Source organism: Lynx canadensis, chromosome D4 (genome assembly GCF_007474595.2).
Source record: "Lynx canadensis isolate LIC74 chromosome D4, mLynCan4.pri.v2, whole genome shotgun sequence".
Lineage (NCBI taxonomy): Eukaryota > Metazoa > Chordata > Mammalia > Carnivora > Felidae > Lynx > Lynx canadensis.
The window spans coordinates 30,407,977-30,415,046 of record NC_044315.2 but is presented as its reverse complement, the minus strand read 5'-3'; the positions used below and the strand labels follow the sequence as shown (position 1 = coordinate 30,415,046).

Sequence of the window (7,070 nt, the reverse complement as noted above, 5' to 3'; positions counted from 1 at the left end):
ATTTTTTAAAAACTGGAAAAAATATTTTATTTTATTTATTTAAAAAAATTTTTTTTAAATTTATTTCATTTTTGAAAGGCAGAGAGAGACAGAGCGCAAATGGGGTGCAGAGAGAGAGGGAGACACAGAAACAGAAGCAGGCTCCAGGCTCGAGCTACCAACACAGAGCTCCAACACGGGGCTCGAGCTCATGGACTGAGAGATCATGACCTGAGCTGAAGTGGACCGCTCTAACCGACTGAGCCACCCCAGGCACCCCTGGAAAAATATTTTAAAAAAGAGAATTGAGTTGAATTTCAGGACACCCTGTTGACATCTGGAGACATTACTAGGTGCTGTGTGGACCCCCCTCCCTGCAATGCACACATTGGATTGGTGCCCAGAACCAAAGACCAGGGAATATCACCAGGGTTTTTTGAGGGTTGGGAGGAGGAATTATCTTTATTGCTTTGGGTTGTGAAATTATACATACTCATGGAAAGAAGTAAAACTAAGAACAGTAAAACTAGTAAACTAAGAAAATAAAACTAAGACAGTAAAACATAAAATCTCATCACCTACTGACATTTTCTAACGTTCTTCTAGTTTTCTTCATGTGTATATACACATATAATTTTACATACCTGATTTTTTCACTCAGCAATGTCATAGACACTGTTCTATGTCAATAAATAGATCTACATCATCATTTTAATGGACACAAAATATTCTGTTGTGTGATAATGCTTTATATATCAGTCTGGGTTCAAACAGAAGACAAGAACACACAGTAATTTCAATGGGAGAGTTAATATAGAGAATTATTAACAAGAGATAGGACAGTAACTACTAAGAAAGTACAAAAGAATGATATCTTGCCATTTGCAAAACATGGATGGACCTACAAGGTATTATGCTAGGTGAAATAAGTCAAAGAAAGACAAATACCATATGATTTGACTTATATGTGGAATCTAAAAACAAAACAAATGAATAAACAAAAAGCAGAAAGAGACCCATAATACAGAGAACAAGCTGATGGTTGCTAGAGGGGAGGTGGGTGGGGGAATGGGGAAATTGGGTGAAGGGGAGGAGGAGATAAAGGTTTCCAGTTATGGAATGAATAAGTCATAGGGGTAAAAGGCACAGCATAGGGAATATAGTCAATGGTATTTTAATAGTGTTGTATGGTGATAGCTGGTACAGCTGGTGGCAGCTGTGATGAGCACAGCACGACGTCTAGACTTGTTGAATCACTATGTTATACACCAGAAACCACTGTAACATTGTCATCTATAATTTAAAAAAAGAAGAAGAATGAAAAGGAATTCTAAAGGGTACTTTAGGGCTAATGGAGGGTACCCAAGAAAGGACAAAGTTGGAAAGGAGTTCAGACTTCATTAAGGAAGGTGTGTTTTGAGTCCACTGGATGGTGGAGAAGTTTGCTGCTTTGTCAGGCCAGGATGGTGCATAATCACTGGGAAAGCAGAAATAGCACTCCAGAGCTCAGAAGAGTGAAGGCTTATGGGGGAGGAAGTGCACAGAGGGAGACAGGTGCCACTGTTGGCAATGCTGGGACCAGAAGCTGGGGAGGTCCTGCTTTGCAGGAATGGAGCATACTTCTACGTGTAGCTTGGGGTGGGGAGTCTCCAGGACACTGCATGGAAGAAAATTCAGGTGGCTGGCTCATTATATGGAAGTCCCACAGGCCCTGGTATGTGCACACAAGGGACAGAGGAGAGGGTACCATGAGCAGCTACCGGTGTTGAGCTACAGGCACATGCACTCTGGGCTTCTGGCTATCCAGCCTGTTGAGAGCTGTTAAAAACAGAAGCCTAGCAGACAGTAGAGAAAATACCACTTGGAGTTAGGCAGTGGAGAAAAAGCATATTCTGCCTGAGCCTGGTGACAATCTACTGGAGAACTAGGAAGAAAAAAGCTCTTTTTCTTTTAGTGGCCTTCCATCACCCTCTGTTGACTGAGTGTAACATCTTGTGTTGGCAAAGAAAAACTATTTAATGGGCCCAGATCCATTTTTTCAGAGCAGGCAATAAATATGAATCTGGAATTGTGTGGCAATAAGTAACTGGCACGTTACAGCATACTTAACCAGTTCTCTAATAATGGATATTTTTGTATTCCCAATGTTTTACCATTCTGAACAATGCTGGTATGCCTGACTCTAACACTTGAGTGATTACTAGAAGAAAGTTTTAAATTGTGGAGGTGGACATGAAATTTACATCCATTCTTAGATTAATCAATCAAAGCTACATTTGGCTTGGGGAAATGCTATGAAAATCAGCACCTGCCTGGGTCATTCAGAGGTGGCCAAAAGTTACTTCTATTGTTGGCCAGAGATGCTTTTCTAAGAGTCACTATAGCTACCAGGGAGAACTTCTATTCAAGAAGTTGAATACACCTAGGCCTCATCTCCCACATCCAAATGGTCATAAAAACCCAAGCTTTTAGCCATTCGGGCCTGTCCCAGTGTAACAGATCTCTACCCTGCCACCTCCAGGACCACTAGGACTCTTCCAGATCTTCCTTTACTTGGCACCTCAGGAATCTATTTTATCCCCCTCGGGAGATTCATTTATTCTCCTTGGGAATACTTGAAAATTTGTATTGTTAGATTAGATTCCACATTTGTAGATATTAGAAAACAGAACTAAGGGCTCCAGAGGGCATGGAAGCCTTGCCCTGCCTTTCTTCTGCTTCCTACACCCTTACTCCCTACCTAGAAATCCCTCAAGTTCACCCTAGTGCTGTTCACTTCTTGCAGACATACCTTAATCCATTAATCAGCTGAGTACTGACATTATGCCAGGGACTCCTTAGGAAATTATAGTGAAAAAGCCTCTACAGTTTCTCAAGGGCACAGAGGCAATAAGCAGTAAAACTGGAATTAGAAACCAGACCCCAAGTCCAAGTATAGCTTCTATCATGTTTTACAAAAAATACAGCTAGCGGGAGGGAAAAAGGCCCAATAGGTTTGCTGTTTACTATATTGGCTCAAAAAGTCTCATCATGCCCAATGGTCTCTAAATGCCCCTACAGAAGTCCCTGCCCTGCCAGTTCTGGATCTGATGGCTTGGCCCTCCTCTGGGGACCATTTCTGTGGATATCTGAACACCTCTTCACATACCCATAGTGGTCTTTGCTCCTCCCAAGTCCCTGTTCTGTCCTTTGGAGTAATCAGTCCCAGCCAGGAGTCACTGGCAAAAGGGCAATGGTTGCTTCTGAGAAGATGGGGCCTTCTCCCTAGAGAATCTCTTAGAGGTGGTATGCTGGCTGAGACTATTAATGAGCAGTTGAAGATTTTGCCAAATTCTATTGAGCAACAGCTGTGTACTAGGCCTCGTGAGACAGAAATGTGGGGTGTGGATTCTGCCATCTTTGTTTTTTATTATTCATCCTAGAGGAGTTGGCCATCCTTTTACTTTTGCTTTCTTATATATTTGTTTCTGATTGTAAACTTATAGACACAAAAAATTTAAGGAACTCAATCACCAAAATGTGTGACAGAAAAATCCTCATAATTTGTCTTTTTTTAAGTTTATTTATTTATTTTGAGAGAGAGATAGAAAGAGAGAAAGAATGTGTGGGAGGGGCATAGAGAGAGAGAGAGAGAGAGAGAGAGGCAGAGACAGAGAGAGAGACAGAGACAGAGAGAGAGAGAGAGAGAGAGAGACTCCCAAGCAGGTGCACTGCCAGTGCAGAGCCCCACACAGGGTTTGAACCCACAAACTGTGAGATCATGACCTGAGCCGAAATCAAGAGTCAGACTCTCAACTGATTGAGCCACCCAGGTACCCCCATAATTTGTCCTTTAACCCCACCCCCACCCTCACCTCATCATCATTAACAATTCAGCTTTTTTTTGTATTAAAATTTTTTAACAAACTTTATTTTTAGTAGCAATTTTAGATTCATAGCAAAATTGAGCAGAAAGTACAGAGATTTCCCATAGGTCCCCCTGCTCCCCAACAAGCAAAACCCCTCCCACTGTCAATAGCTTCCACCAGAGTGATACACTTGTTACACTGCAAATATAGTGTACAAATATAGTCTAAAAATCAGTGAATCCACATTGATGCATCATTATCAACAAGTCCTTGTTTACATTAAGGTTCTTGGTGTTGTACATTTTATGGATTTCAACAAATGTATGATGACATGTATCCACCATTATAACATCATACAGAATAGTTTTACTGCTCTAAAATCCTAGAAATCCTTTGTACTCCATCTATTCATCCCTCCCCTTCCCACAATGTCTGACAAAGACTGATCTTTTTAATGTCTGCATAGTTTTGCCTTTTCCAGAGTGTCATATAATTGAAACCATACAGTATATAGCCTTTTTAGATTGGCATATGTTTTAGATTAAGTTTTCTTTAAGAGCACAATATCATTTGTTTGTTTACTTATTAACTAATTAAATAAATAGGGATAATATCAAACGTGTTCTTTCTTCATGTAACACTGTATCTTGAATACATTTTCTTATCCGTGTATTTAAAAGATAATGATAGCATATAATAGTTGAATCTATTGAGCATTCACTGTGTAGCACATACTGTTCTACTATAAAGGTTTGTCATGTCTGTTATGGGCTAAGTTGTATCCTGTCCCCCCAATTCATATGTTGAAGTCCTCTCTTCTGTACCTCAGAATGTAACTGTATTTGGAGATAGGGTCTTTAAAGAGATAAATAAGTTAAAATGAGGTCATTAGCATGGACCCTAATCCAATCTGACTGATGTCCTAAGAAGAAAAGGACACAGAAATTCACAAAGGGAAGACCACATGAAGACACAGGGAGAAGACAGCCATGTACAAGGACAAAGGCCTTAGAGGAAACTGATCCTGCTGACACCTTGATTTTGGACTTCCAGCTCCTGGAACTGTGGGGAAACAAATTTCTGCTGTGTAAACTACTCGGTCTGTGGTTCTTTGTTATGGCAGCCCTAGCAAAGTGGGGCTGTGTTTCCACAGTCCCTGAGGTGGGGGAGAGAACATGTGATGAATCTCTCAATGACTTCTTTTTAAAATAAAAAAAATGATTTTAATTCCAATTAGTTAATATACAGTGTTATATTAGCTTCAGGTTTAAAATATAGTAATTCAACAATTGCATACATCACCCTGTGCTCATGACAAGCGTTCTCCTTAATCCTCATCACTTCTCTTTTTTTTAAAGTTTATTTTACTTAGTTATTGAGAGAGAGAGAGAGAGAGAGAGAGAGGGAGAGAGAGCAGGGGAGGGGAAGAGAAGGAGAGAGAGAGTACCCCAAGCAGGCTCCACACTGTCAATGCAGAGCTCAGTTTGGGGCTCGAGCTCACAAACCATGAGATCATGACCTGAGCTGAAATCAAGAGTTGGATGCTTAACTCACCTGAGCCACCCAGGTGCCCCAATATCCATTACCTCTTTAACCCACCTCCCCATGCCCTTCCCTCTGATTACCATCAGATTATTCTCTATAGTTTAGAGTTTATTTCTTGCTTTTGCTCTCATTTTTTCCCTTTTGCTTGTTTGTTTTTTGTTGTAAACTCCACATATGAAATATATATATATTGTCTTTCTCTGACTGACTTATTTTGCTTAGCATTATATTCTCTAAATCCATTCGTGTTGTTGCAAATGGCAAGATTTCATTCTTTTTTATGGCTGAATAGAACCTTTATATATATCCATTCTATATATATATATATATATATATATATATATATCCATTCTATATATCTATATATCTATATCATTCTATATAATATATATCCATTCTGTATAATATATATATATATATCTCACATTTTTATCCATTCTAATATGTATTATATATCCATTCTATCTATCTGTTTATCTATCACATCTTTATCCGTTCATCAGTTGATGGACACTTTGGCTGCTTCTGTTTCCTTAGCTATTGTAAATAATGCTGCTATAAACATAGGGTGCATGTATCCCTTGAATTACTGTTCCTGTATTTGGCAAATACACAGTAGTGTAATTGCTGGATTGTAAGGTAGTTCAATTTTTAATTTTTGGAGGAACCTCCATACTGTTTTCCACAGCAGCTGCACCACGTTGCATTCCCAGTTCCTAAGGTTTCCTTTTTCTCCACATCCTTGCCAACACCTGTTGTTACCTTAATTGTTCATTTTACCCATTCTGACAGGTGTAAGGTGATATCTCATTGTAGTTTTGATTTGTGTTTCTCTGATGATGAGTGATGTTGAGCATCTTTTCTTGTGTCTGTTAGCCATCTGGATGTCTTCTTTGGAGATATGTCTGTTCATGTCCTCTATCCATTTTTTAATTGGATTATTTGGTTTTTAGGCATTGAGTTTTATAAGTTCTTAAAAATATGGAACACTTCAAAAATTTGTGTGTCATCCTTGTGCAGGAACCATGCTAATCTTCTCTGTATCATTCAAATTTTAGTATATGTGCTCCCAAAGCAAGTACAATCCCTCATTTATTTCTAAAGCTTCTGTTTGCTCATCATTTCTACTTACACTTCTTCAACTAAGGCAAGTCATAAGGCCATACATATCTTCAAAGAGGTTAAGTGTGCACAATCCCACCATGTACCCAGAAAAGGAGAATGAGAATATTCATAAATTTGCATCATAGTGGGGTGCTTGGGTGGCTCATTCAGTTGGGCATCCAACTCTTGATTTTGGCTCAGGTCATGATCTCACAGTTCATGAGATAGAGCCCCACATCGGGCTCCACACTGACAGCATGGAGCCTGTTTGGGATTGTCCTTCTGTCTCTCTGTCTCTCTCTCAAAATGAATAAATAAACATTTTTAAAAAATTAGCATCTGGGAATGCAAGCTGGTGCAGCCACTGTGGAAAACAGTATGGAAGTTCCTCAAAAAACTAAAAATAGAACTACCTTACGACCCCGCAATTACACCACTAGGCATTTATCTATGGGATACAGGTGTGCTGTTTCGAAGGGACACATGCACCCCCATGTTTATAGCAGCACTATCAACCCAAGTATGGAAAGAGCCCAAATGTCCACCGATGGATGAATGGATAAAGAAAATGTGGTATGTATATATATATATATA

General features: G+C 39.5%; 1 non-coding gene across 1 annotated transcript; it reads right to left on the bottom strand.

The window, feature by feature from the left end:
- Positions 1–6,347: 6,347 nt before the first annotated feature.
- LOC115500231 lies at positions 6,348–6,454 on the bottom strand. The gene has a single exon (XR_003964467.1). It is a non-coding gene; the product is annotated as a U6 spliceosomal RNA (small nuclear RNA).
- Positions 6,455–7,070: the final 616 nt, after the last annotated feature.